Genomic DNA, 13,053 nt, shown 5'->3' with positions numbered 1-13,053 from the left:
TGTAGGCAATATTGGAGTTTTCCATTTTTGTGCACACAGTAGTTTTGCTGCTGTAATCATATATAAGAATAAAGTTCCAAAACTTTTTTCCAACTGACTGTCCATCATTCCCAACAAGAACGTCTCTGGCTTCAATTGGATTTTAATTCTCAAAATCTTCTGAACGCAAAACCTATATTCATCCTTCACCCTAGTTCAGACGGATGAATATAGATTTTGCATGCACAAGGTCCCCTGTTCAATCCTTGACATCTCCAGGTATCAGAAGCAGTGATGTTATTCATTTATATGCTGGGTCTCCAGAGACTGGCTCAAGAGTAGAGATGGGCACAAGCTGGGAAAATACCAAACTGGGTGGTTCGTGGTTCGTTGCATTTCGTGAACCATGAACTTTCGCAAACTTGCCCCTGTTCACGAACCGGTTCGTGAAAATGTCACTTCTGGGGAAGCAGAAGGTCTGCAGAAAACCCATCCCCCCCATTGCCTAGGAAACTGATTGATCAGCGCTACACTGTCTACAGTGATGAACCGAAAAATGAACCAAATGAACCAGCCTAAAGTTTGTGGAGGTTCATCAGAAATGGGCTCTGGTGAACCGTGGTTCGTGAACCACAAACGGCCTCATTTGTGATGAACTTTGGTTTGTATTTCAGTTCATGCCCATCTCAAGAACATTTGCTCAGAAAAGCTTTTCCTGGGGACACTGGAGAGCCAATGCCAGTGAGAGTAGACAGACTAGTGATTGGGGCTTGGTGAGAGGCAGCTTCCTGTGTTTGCATAGCAGCAACTTTCTAGGAGCCACAAAGGACAAACAGACATAGGATGCCTATGCCACAGTTCTCCAGGAGATTCTCCGGTGAAGGCATTATTGAAGCGAACAGGGAGTTGTAGCGGTGTGCAATAGTGCTTTGGATTTTCCACATCATTGGCCAACATGACTTAGCTTTTCTACAGATGCGTGAACATTTGGAGCATTTTATTTCCTTAAAGTTCAGAGCCCTCCCCTTCGTCTCCCTATTTATACGCCTTGGAAGGGTCAAGGTCATCAAGTAAAGTGGGAAGCAGAAGTCAAGTCTATCAGATCTGATCAGGAACTCTAAGCCATGCGCCATGCTGGGGCTCTAGTAATTTTAGGATGGTGGTATTTGAACAGGCATGCAGTCTCCTAAGTCCAAGTGCTCCCCCAAGCCCCTGGTGGGGTAGCTTTGAGAGCAGGGCTGCTTCCCCATGTCTTAAAAATAGTGCCGCACTCACAGAATACTGGCAGCTCTTTCACACGATTTCTGACACCACCGTTTCCAAAATGGAGGCAGGCAGTTCTGATTCCATTTTCGTGCTGACAATGGAATCAGAACTGCCTGCCTCCATTTTGGAAATGGTGATGTCAGGAATCGCATTCTGTGAGTGGGGCACTGTTTTTAAGATGCTGGGAAACGGCCCAGGAGTATGAGCAAAAGCACAGCCATTTTTCTTGCTAGCTTGAAATTCAAAGCAGTTTAGTTGCTTGGCCTTGAATGTGTAACTGTGCAGAAAACAGCTTAGACAGCAAAACAGTAGAAGCACTAAACACCAATTGGCTGAAGCTAGGTAGATAACAGCAATGGGAAAGTTCCACTGGAGAAGAGAATCAAAAGGAGGTAGGCTTTCCTCAGAATATAGGCTTTGGCTCAGAAAGAACAAGGTATAAAAGATCCCTCCCACCACCTTTCTCAGAGTGTTTTTACTTGCTCAAAACTCTATCCCCTTATTTCATGAAATAAAAGCCTTGCCTCTTCAAAGTTCTTCAAGTCTTGATGTAAATTATTGGTCAAAAGCACCAGTTCAAAACAAACCAAGGCATTATGGCAACAGGAGGATCCCCCGTTTCTCCCTGAGTAGGGATGTGAACCCCAAAAAGATTCAAGTTTCCTGCTTCGGGTTTACCTAAGCAGGAAAAAGATCCCCAAAATCCTGAATCCCAAAGCAGCAAGTTGCTTCAGGATTCGAGTATTTAAACTGCTTTGGAAAGCTTTGAACAGAGCTGCTGCAACACTTTTCTTGCTGTTTGCAAACAGCAAGAATGCTACTTTCAAGTTTCCTGCCACCTTTTTTTTACCTGATGGGAGGGCGAAGGAAAGAACCCCCCTCCTCCCCACTCCCATTGAGAAAAAAGGTGGCAGGGGAAGCTCAAAGCAGCACTTTTCTTGTTGTTTGCAAACAGCAAGAAAAGTGTTGCGGCTGCTTCCGCTCTACCTGAAGCTTTCCAAAGCATTCCGAAGCGCTTTGGAAAGCTGTGATTCAGTATCTCCGAACTGGTTCAGCAATGCTGGGTCTGATTCAGAAATACCAAATCATTCCGAATTGGGCTCAATTTGGGCGAAAAACCCAGATTGGAAACACGAAGCACACACCCCTATCCCTGAGTCTGTCCTTCTGCTACTTTTTCTGAAGTGAGAATGAGAGATTGTCTCCTCTACCTTTTGCCTGTCTCTCTTACATGTCTACCAGCCCTTTCCAGAGGCCTCCATCTCCTTCCTCAACTCCAGCCTCCAGGGCTCAGAGATACTGTCCAGTGGTGCCTTCAGAAATGGTGGGATAAGCAGAGCAGAATCAGGGAGCAATCTACAGCCTTTTATTTGCTACCTACATAGAGACAAAGAAATAGATCTGCAACATCTTCCACCAGTTTAGCTTCCTCACAAAGCCATTATGTTACATAGTGGATATTGATTTTACCTCCTTTGTCTGCCAGATGGTGCATATGAAGGAAAGTGGATTGAAGCAATTCGCAAGGGCTGGAACCTGGTTCGGGAGAAAGTCTTCTTTTAATGAGTTGTTGACCCTGGCTGGATTTCAGGGCAGCTTCCAAGGCTTTCCTAAATCCACAGATATCCTGCCTTCAGGGCAGGATATTAGTGTTATATCTGGGGGAGCTGGGGTTAAAAGGAAAGGCTAAGGCATGACTTGGAGGGGGTATTTGGAGTGTAAATGATCCCAGTAGAGAACATCTCTGGTGATCCAGAGCTTACCTTGTGTTTTTTGAGATGCATTTTCATCTTCTTGCAGAAAATTATGCGGTATCTGTGGCCTTGCTGCAGAACGAAAAAAGAACTTGTGATGCATTTCCTAAATTCACATGTAGGAAAGAGTGTGCGTAATCTCTGGATAGGAAATTGTAATTGAAGAGGCCCTCAGGCTGAGAATGTGAGAAAATGGATTTTAATGCCTCGATCGTAGCAATTTTGGCAGGGTTAAAATTGCCCTACAAAACACTCCGGTTGTGCAAATAGTCACTTTGACCTCAATATTGTTCTCCCCAGCTGCTGCTGCTGCTGCTTACTCTTTCTTGAATAAACTCTCCAACCACCACTTGTGTTCGGTCTCCTTTTGGCCTCTGCGGGTTACTTGAAACTGCTTCAGGAAATGTCCATGAAATGAGACAGCAATCCCTTTTGCCAGCAAATTTCTGCTCTTGCTCTGTGTTACAAGTCTCTAATTCCTGCATTGCATTCCGGTATGAAAACTTTGGATGTCCACGTTCCAGCTGTGTTTTTCTGCCTTTCTGGCTCATTCTTGAACCAAGATTGGTGGCCAAGCCCTGAAAGCTACTCTCTCCTCCAAGTTTGCCCCCACCCCTGCAAGAGCTTTATAAGCCAAATGGTACCTGCTGATTCTTGCTTTCCCTGCGCAGCAAATTTGGGGAGTAGATGAGCATCCATGGGAACCCATCTGAAGATGGTTAGCCATGTTAGTCTGTCTGTAACAGTAGAAAAGAGCAGGGCTTTTTTTCAGGGGGAACACGGGACGGAGTTCCGGAACCTCTTGAAAATGGTCACATGGCTGGTGGCCCCGCCCCCTGATCTCCAGACAGAGGGGAGTTGAGATTGCCCTCCGCGCCGCTCAGCGGCGTGGAGGGCAATCTCAACTCCCCTCTGTCTGGAGATCAGGGGGCGGGGCCACCGGCCATGTGACCATTTTCTCCGAGGGCAACTGTCAGATCATGAAAGTCCAGTTACTTCGATTTCATCTCCCACCCCTTGATTACAAGAAAGTCAAGGTTTCTTGGCTCAAAGGTTTTATTGAAAGATTATATTCAGAGTACAGGTGTCCATGAGTATTCCAGAAGCAGGATAGCTTCTGGCTGAACAAAAGCTTTGTTGAGAATGATGTGTTAGTTAGAAGTAGCAATACACCAACCATCCCTTCCCTTCCTCCCCCTTTGCAGCTTGTCTGCGGATGGCTGGGAAGGAGCCGGAGTCCCAAGGTCGTTGTCTAGTCCAGGTAGATAACAACCATCTGGGAAAGCAGCTGAACCTGGAAATCTTTAGAAAGGTTAAACATTGAGAAACAACACCTCCAAGATGGCGTTACTCTGGCTAGCTAAACTGACATCCTGACAGCAACCCACTGAGTTCCACAACCTCTTTTCCCAGAAAAAAAGCCCTGGAAAAGAACAAGAGTCCAGTAGCACCTATCAGACCAACAAAATTTGTGGTAGGGTGTGAGCTTTCATCACGAGTCACAGCTCATGAAAGCTCCTACCCTACCACCAATTTTGTTAGTCTTAGAGGTGCTACTGGACTCTTGTTCTTTTTGGTTTCTCAGGCAGTGTTTCCCACATGTCCAGAGTTGTGCTGTAGCATTGATCGAGGACCGTGCCTGCGTGCCTGTCTTGTGTGGGCATGACCATAGACAGACAGAACTGAAGTGGCTCACGGGTGTGAGGGGGGGCACTGAAACTGCCTATCACTGTAAACAGATACTACTGAGCTACATGGATCAAAATTCAGAGCTGGAATAAAGCCACTGGACCTTTTCACATTAGCAGTAATGCCGAAAAATAGCAGTGGCCCTTTTCAGCCATTTCTTTTCATCAGCATGCCTTTGAAAAAGGAAGATTTGAGTCCAATAACGCCTTAAAGACCCACAAGATTTCCAAGGTATAAATGTTAAAGTGTCAAAGCTCTGTTCATAAAGTACCGTTGGAGTTTGATTTATTGTATATAGCCATTGGCTGTTACAACTTTACAATGCCCTCAACAGTGAGGGATACAAATTGTATACAAGCTATAGATCAGCAGATCCATAAAAAATAGCATGTAGAACCGGAAGTCAGTTTTAAAATGGGACTGCAAATTCAATACAATAGGGATAATAAAAAGAACAGTTATCTTGGTAACCTCCCTTCACATTGCCACCTTGGGTCATATGTTCTTTGCAGCAAGGGCAAATAATGAAACTCTATAGGACACACATACATCTGTGTTGGATAACAAGAATGAGATTTTCTCCCCAACTGGGTACGACCCTAGTCCGGATAGTACTCCTGCGAAAAGTTTGGCCCTCGGGCTAGAGTAAAGCGGGTGGAGAGGATATAATGAGGTAAGTCCTTGGGGACCTGGGGACCACAGATGCGTAGGCATTGGACCTTTGGAATTTGATTAAAGCGGCCCTCCAAAAGTGCCGTTGGCATTGATTGGAATCGTAAAGAAGTGAAGGACACTCTGAGTGCAAAGTTGGAGATATTAATTAGGTAGGGACTGGCGAGTTCTAGTATGGTCCAGTTTAATTAGTTATACCAGTTACCAGGGGTCATTTCGTAGAAAAAGAGCTGCAGGAACTCATTAGCATAACTCGTTAGCATATACCACGCCCCTTGACATCACCGGAAGTGTGTCATTGGCATAACTGATTTGCATATGCCACACCCCCTGACATCACCTATTCTGGCTGTTTTGGACCCAGTCCTGGCCATTCAGGGCCAAAATTGTGCCCAAAATGGCAAAAAGGGGCTAAAAATGACTGAAAAGGGGCCCAAAATGGTCAGGATCAGGCCGCTGCTGAGTGGGAGAGTGATCCACCACCTGACAGAGGCCTGATCTGGGCCGTTTTGGCCCCAATCCAGGCTAAAATGAGCCCCAAATGGCCGAGGGTCAGGTGGGCGGGGCCACCTGACATGTGACCTCTTTGGGGAACTGCCGGAACTGCGTTCCTGTGCGTTCCCCCTCAAAATGAGCCCTGCCAGTTACTGTTGTCTTGAGAGTTTACACCCTGGAACTCTTGAGGTTCTGTAAGGTGCTACTGGACTCGAATCTTGCTGTTCTACTATGGGCCAACATGGCTACCCACCCAAAACTTCCATGCAAAAAGTGTTTGCTTGTTTCTCTACATGGCCCTCATTTAACAATCGTAACATTCCCCGTGTATCTGAATGTCATTGGTTTTGTTGACTGATGTGATATTTTTACTGACGTTCTGTGATGTCATCTTGCTCACTATGTGGTACTTTGATTGGATGAGTTCATTCATGAAGGCAGGAAGAAATTTACTTATATGGCCATCTGGGAGCATCCAAACTGCACGTTTCCCCTTATATCTGAGGAAGTGAAAAGACTAGTGTTTGGAACTGCAAGCTGGCCATTTGAGGAGGGAATGGCTCAGGTGGCCCTTCCTTATTCCTTATATTTTTCGAGCACCTGGGAATTACTGTACTGCAGAAATTAACTAAGGAAAAGAGAAGTTCTCCAGCCTGCCTGGAGTCCATTCATGTGTGCACTGTGCAGGTTGTCTGCCATTGCTCAGTGATGTGTTGTGTGTGCGCGCTTGTGTGCATAGGAAGAATAGTGCTCTGTATTTGCCCACTGGCATTCTCATTATTTCTGCACATGTTACAGAGTCAGCAGTGCTGGGGCCAAACCCTGCTTCAGGTGTAAGCCCTGCTGGAATATAAGTAATCAGTAAAGCGCATGGGCCTCCCTGCCCCTGCCGAGCTCCCTGCCCTCTTCCCTTGTTGAGAGCCCTGTATTTTTAAGTCTTGTTATTTATTTGCTCTTTTCAGGGAAGTGATTTCTGAACAGCAGCTGCCAGAGAAACTAGTTTATAAGAGAGGAAGTTCTATTCAGCTGTGAAAATATCGGATGTGTTCAACGTAGGCACCTCTTTCCCAGAAATCGGAGCTGATGCCTGCGTGTTTTGCTCCTGCAGCAGTTCGTTGCTCTTATCCTTCCATATCGTCCACTGCTCTGCCAAGTTTGCCCTCCTTCCCAAAGGAGTAGGCATGGCTTTTAAAGATAAGCACATAAGAAGAGCCTTGGTGAATCAGACCAGCGGTCCATCTAGTCCAACCATTCTACATTAGCCTCCCACAAAGCAGGGCATGAGGGCTGAATTGTACAGAGCTTGGAAAGGGATGTAAGCAGTCAAGCAGAAGTTTTGTAGCTGTGACATGTGCACCAGCCCAGCCCACCCATGCTGTATGAAGAACAACACATGAGACACCTGCTATTTTAAACAGATGTTATTCTCTACTATATTATGAGCGAATCATAGGGTTGGAAGGGACCTCTAGGATCATCTAGTCCAACCCCCTGCACAATGCAGGAGATTCACAACTACACCCCTCCACCTGCCCCAGTGACCCCTGCTCCATGCCCAGAAGATGGCGGAACACCTCCAGGATCCCTAGCCAAACCAGCCTGTGAAAAACTGCCACTCAACCGCAAGGTGGCGATTGGCACCACCCTGGGCATGCAAGAAGGACCACGAAAACCAAGCGCTGATGCAACCCCTTCTGCCCTCCCCCTCACAATCTGCCCAGGCTCACAGAAGCAGCATTGCTGTCAGGTGGCCATGTAACCTCTGCTTAAAAACCTCCAAAGAAGGAGAGCCCAACACTTCCCTAGGAAGCCTCTTCTACTAAGAGACCACTCTAACTGTCAGGAAGTTCTTCCTAATGTTTAGCCAAAAGCTCTTTTTATTTAATTTCAAGCTGTTGGTTGTGGTCCGAGCTTCTGGGGCAGTGGAAAACAACTACACACCATCTTCTATATGACAGCCCGTCAAGTACTTGAAGATGGTTATCATATCACCTGTCAGTCGTTTCCTCTCCAGGCAAAACATTCCGAGCTCCTTCTATCTTTCCTCATAGGACTTGGTCTCCAGACCCCTCACCATCTTCGTTGCCCTCCTCTGGACACATTCCAGCTTGTCTATATCCTTCTTAAATTGTGGTGCCCCAAACTGAACACAATACTCTAGGCGAGGTCTATCTAGAGCAGAGTAGAGCTAGGGGTGTGCAAGCCAAAAAATTTCGGCTAAAGCCAAAAGCCGAAAGCCGAAAGAAGAATCTCTTTCGAATAAGCCGAAAGCTGAAACGGCCAGCCGTTTCGGCTTTCGGCTTTCTTTCGGCTTTCTTTCGGCTTTCTTTCGGCTTTCGGCTTTTTCAATGGGAAAATGCCTCCGTCTTCCCGGACGTCTGGGGGAGGCATTTTCCCACCGAATCAGCCCAAAATTGGTGGGGACCTTCCTTTAACCCCTCTCTAAAACCCCGCCCAAGTTTCAGACCGATTGGACTTTGGGGGGCCATGTTATGGCCCCCCAAAGCAGGTCCCCCTATCCTCCCATAAGAAAGCGAAGGAGCAGCATATTGTTAGCATGCTGCTGCTCATCATCTTCATTATTTCCTATGGGGAAAAAATGAAGAAGCAGGCTTCCTTTGCCAGGGGTGGCATTTTGCATGCAAAATGCCCCCTCACCCTCAGGGGCCCTTCTCCCACCCCTCCTCCCACCCCCCACCAAGGCTCAGCCTGCTCCCACTTGGGGGGGCCATTTCATGGCCTCCCCAAGTAGGTGCTCTGCTCTCATCTCTACCACTGACAGCTGGGGGAGGCTTGTCTTGCCAGGGGTGGCATTTTGCATGCAAAATGCCCCCCAGCCCTCAGGGGCCCTTCTCCCACCCCTCCTCCCACCTCCCACCAAGGCTCAGCCTGCTCCCACTTGGGGGGGCCATTTCATGGCCTCCCCAAGTAGGTCCTCTCAGCCTCTAAAGTCCACCCCTTACAGCCCCACACAAACCCAATTCCCCCCCAGCTGCCACACACAGACCCAAATCCCCACATTAGCCCCTCACAGACCCAAATCCACCCCCACCTGCCCCACACCCATAACCCCAGGAACAGGCTGGCAAAGGCCAGCCCTCTCCCTTTGTTCCCTATGCTGGGAACTTCTAAACTCTCTTTCCCTGGGCATTTCTGCACAACCCAGGGGTGCCACAATTGTGGGCACACTTCTGAGTGCCAGCTGGTCCCTGTGAAAGAGCACCTGAACCACAGACACCCTCCCTCAAATTCCCCCACCACCTACAGAGATGGCTGGCCGGCCAGCCCCATTGTTCCCTATGATGGGAACCAACTGCACAACAAAGAATAAAACACGAACAACACAAAATAAAGTTTTTTAAAAATTATTTTCTCCCTTTTAAAGTACAAGTAGGCAAAGCATTATGACACATTACACCAGCAGTCCCCCACACAGAAAAATAACACAACTCACTTAACATCAGAGAATCACAAAGCACGATTCCTGTCAAAAACACTTTATTTCTTGAACAGCTTTAGGTTACACAGCAGGGGAGCACACCAAAGGGCATGCTGCTCCTTCGCTTTCTTATGGGAGGATAGGGGGACCTGCTTTGGGGGGCCATAACATGGCCCCCCAAAGTCCAATCGGTCTGAAACTTGGGCGGGGTTTTAGAGAGGGGTTAAAGGAAGGTCCCCACCAATTTTGGGCTGATTCGGTGGGAAAATGCCTCCCCCAGACGTCCGGGAAGACGGAGGCATTTTCCCATTGAAAAGCTGAAAGAAAGCCGAAAGAAGCCGAAACGTTTCGGCTTTTTTTCTTTCGGCTAGCTGAAACGTTTCGGCTTTCTCCTAAACGTTTCGGCTAACCCGAAAGAAGCCGAAACACTTTTGTTTCGGCTTTCTTTCGGCATTCAGAAAGCCGAAACGCACATCCCTAAGTAGAGCAATACCATCACTTCTCGTGATCTGGACACTATGCTTGTTAATACAGCCTAAAACTTTTAGCTACCTTTTTAGCTACCACATCACACTGCTGACTCATGTTCAGTGTATGGTCTACTAAGACCCCTAGATCTTTTTTGCATATACTACTCCCAAGACAAGTCTCCCCCATCCTATAATTACGCTTTTGATTTTTCCTTCCTAAATGCAGAACTTTGCATTTATCTCTGTTGAAATTCATTTTATTTGTTTTAGCCCAGTTTTCCAGCCTGTCAGGATCATCCTGTATCCTTACGCTGCCTCCGACCATATTTGCCACCCCTCCCAACTTAGTATCATCTGCAAATTTAATAAACATTCCCTCTATTCCTTCATTTAAATCATTTATTAAAATGTTGAACAGAACAGGTCCCACGACTGATCCCTGAGGAACTCCACTTGTCACTCTTCTCCAAGAGGATGAGGAACCATTAACTAGCACTCTTTGGGTGCGATCTGTCAACCAGTTACAGATCCACCTAATAGTAATAGGCTCCAAACCACATTTTATCAATTTGTCGATAAAGATATTATGTAGAACCTTATTAAAAGCCTTACTGAAATCAAGATAAACTATGTCTACAGCTTTCTCCTGATCCAGGAAGGTAGTAACTTTCTCAACAACAAAAAAGAGATGCGGTTAGTCTGACATGACTTGTTCTTGAGAAACCCATGTTGGCTCTTAGTAATCACAGCTTTCCTTTCTAAATGCTCAAGGACTGACTGACTGATGATTTGTTCTAAGACTTTTCCAGGTATAGATGTCAAGCTGATGGGTCAGTAGTTACCTGGATCCTCCTTTTTCCCCTTCTTGAAGATGGGGACAACATTTGCCCACCTCCAATCTTCTGACACCTCACCTGATCTCCAAGAATTCTCAAAAATAATGGACAGAGGTTCAGAAATTACATCTGCAAGTTCTTTTAGTACCCATGGGTGCAATTCATCTGGCCCTGAGGACTGAGGGCCAAGCTACACATGACGAATGACACTTGAACGGCAAGTGGATTGAGTGGAGGGCAAGTGAACAGAGAGAAATACACTTGCTGTTCAAGTGTCATTCGTCATGTGTAGCTTGGCCCTTAGTTCCATTTAAAGAAACTAGATGTTTAGGGGTACTACCCCTATGTTGCACCTAGGCTGTAACTCCCTTCCCCCATCATATGTTGTTATTGCCATGTTGGGCACCATCTCTCTCACAGGAGCAGACTGAGGAAAAGTAGGACTTGAGCAGTTCTGTCCTCTCTTCATCTCCTGTTACAATTTCACTTCCCTGTCCCTGCAATGGGCCTACCATGTCCTTGCTCTTTTTCTTACTTTGAACATAAGCAAATAATCCTTTTCTGTTGTTTTTAGCATCCCTTGCTAGCTTAAGCTTATACTGAGCTTTAGCTTTTCTAACACTCTCTCTAGGTTATTTGTTTATATTCATCCTTGGTTATAAGGCCCTCCTTCCATTTCCTAAAGGAGACTTTTTTATTTCTCACTTCATTAAAAAGCTCTTTATGAAGCCACCTTTGTCTGACTACGTACAGCTTTCCCCTTCCCCAAGACTGTAAATTCCAAAATCACATGGTCACTGCTACCCAGGGTGCCCACTACTTTCACCTCGTCAGCCAGTTCTTCCCTGTTGGTGAGAATCAAGTCCAAGATAGCAGAACCCCTTGTTTCCCTCTCTACTTTCTGAAAAATGAAGTTGTCAGCAAGACAAGTCAGGAATTTATTTGACCTTTCATCTTTAACAGAGTTAGACTTCCACCAGATATCTGGGTAATTGAAATCTCCCATGACCATTGTGTCCTGTCTCTTTGTGAATTTTGTAATTTGTTCTAAGAGTTTCTCATCCAAGTCCTCTGCTTGGCTTTGTGGTCTATAGCAGACTCCCCCCCCCCCCCGCCCCACCACCACAATAGTATCACTATTATTTCTTATTCTTTTTATTTTTACCCAGAGACTCTCAACTGAATTTCCATGCTCAGTTACATGTATTTCCTCACAAGTATACACATCCTTTACATATAATGCTACTCCTCCCCCCTTCCTTACTTGTCTATCCTTTTTGAACAAGTTGTATCCCTCAATCCTAGTATTCCAATTGTGAGTGTCATTCCACCAGGTTTCAGTAACGCCTATTATGCCATAGTCCCCTTTCTGTATTAGAACTTCAAGTTCCTCCTGCTTGTTTCCCATACTCTGTGTATTAGTGTAGAGACATCGGACGCCATGAGTTATATGCCCTGAGGTTTTTGTTTCTGTGCTTACCTGTGAATTAATGTTTCCTAGCATATGTTCCAGTCCCTGTAGGTCTTCAGTGTTCCCTTCTCCAGTTATAGGTTTTGAATTTTTGACTCTCTCCCCCACAGGATTTAGTTTAAAGCCCTCCTTATCAAGTTTGCAAGGCTGTTACCAAACACATTTTTTCCTACCCTCATGAGGTGCAAATCATCTCTCAATAGAAGAGCTTCATCTTGGAAGCGTAAGCTATGGTCCAAAAACCCAAACCGCTCCTAATGACACCATCTATGTAGCCAGTCATTTATTTGCAGCATTCTTCTTTCCCTTCCTAAACCATGGCCTGTGACAGGAAGAACTGGCGAAAACACAACCTGCGCTCCCAGGTCCTTAACCCAGAGCCACATCATTTCTTTTAATGCGTTCTGGATTGTGCCAGACAATATCATTTGTTCCCACATGTATCAGGAAGAAGGGATAATAATCTGTGGGTTTCATAAGTCTTCCTACCCTTTCGGGATGCGTGATCTGGTACCTCTCCAGATGACAAGTCTGGTTGGCACACTTTACCCTCTACCCCTCTCAGTACCGAGTCCCCAATTACCAGCACAGGCATTTTCCTATATTGAGGAATGGAAGCTCAAGTCCTCTCATCCACAGGGGCCTGAGAAACTTCTTTCAAGGTTCGAGGAATCTGGGGGAGTAGTTCTTGATCCAGGGGTCCAGAATCAATATCTGTGGGGAGGTCCTGGAACCAAGTGCTCAGAGGATCAGAGGTTCAGAATGTCTCCCGATTATCCTGCTCCTGTGGGTTGCTTTCTTCCATGTGCCCACCTCTTGTATTGGGTGCTCCTCCTAATCCTGAGATACCTTTCCCCCCTCCTCCTGTTGCCCTCTGAAAAGTGCTTCATGTACTCTTCACCTTCCCTTACTAAATTGAGTGCAGGCAAGCGGGCCTCAAGTCCCTGTATCTTCTCCTCCAGAAGGCTACCAACTCACACTT

This window comes from Eublepharis macularius, chromosome 19 (genome assembly GCF_028583425.1).
Source record: "Eublepharis macularius isolate TG4126 chromosome 19, MPM_Emac_v1.0, whole genome shotgun sequence".
Lineage (NCBI taxonomy): Eukaryota > Metazoa > Chordata > Lepidosauria > Squamata > Eublepharidae > Eublepharis > Eublepharis macularius.
Note: the sequence above shows the minus strand (reverse complement) of the source record.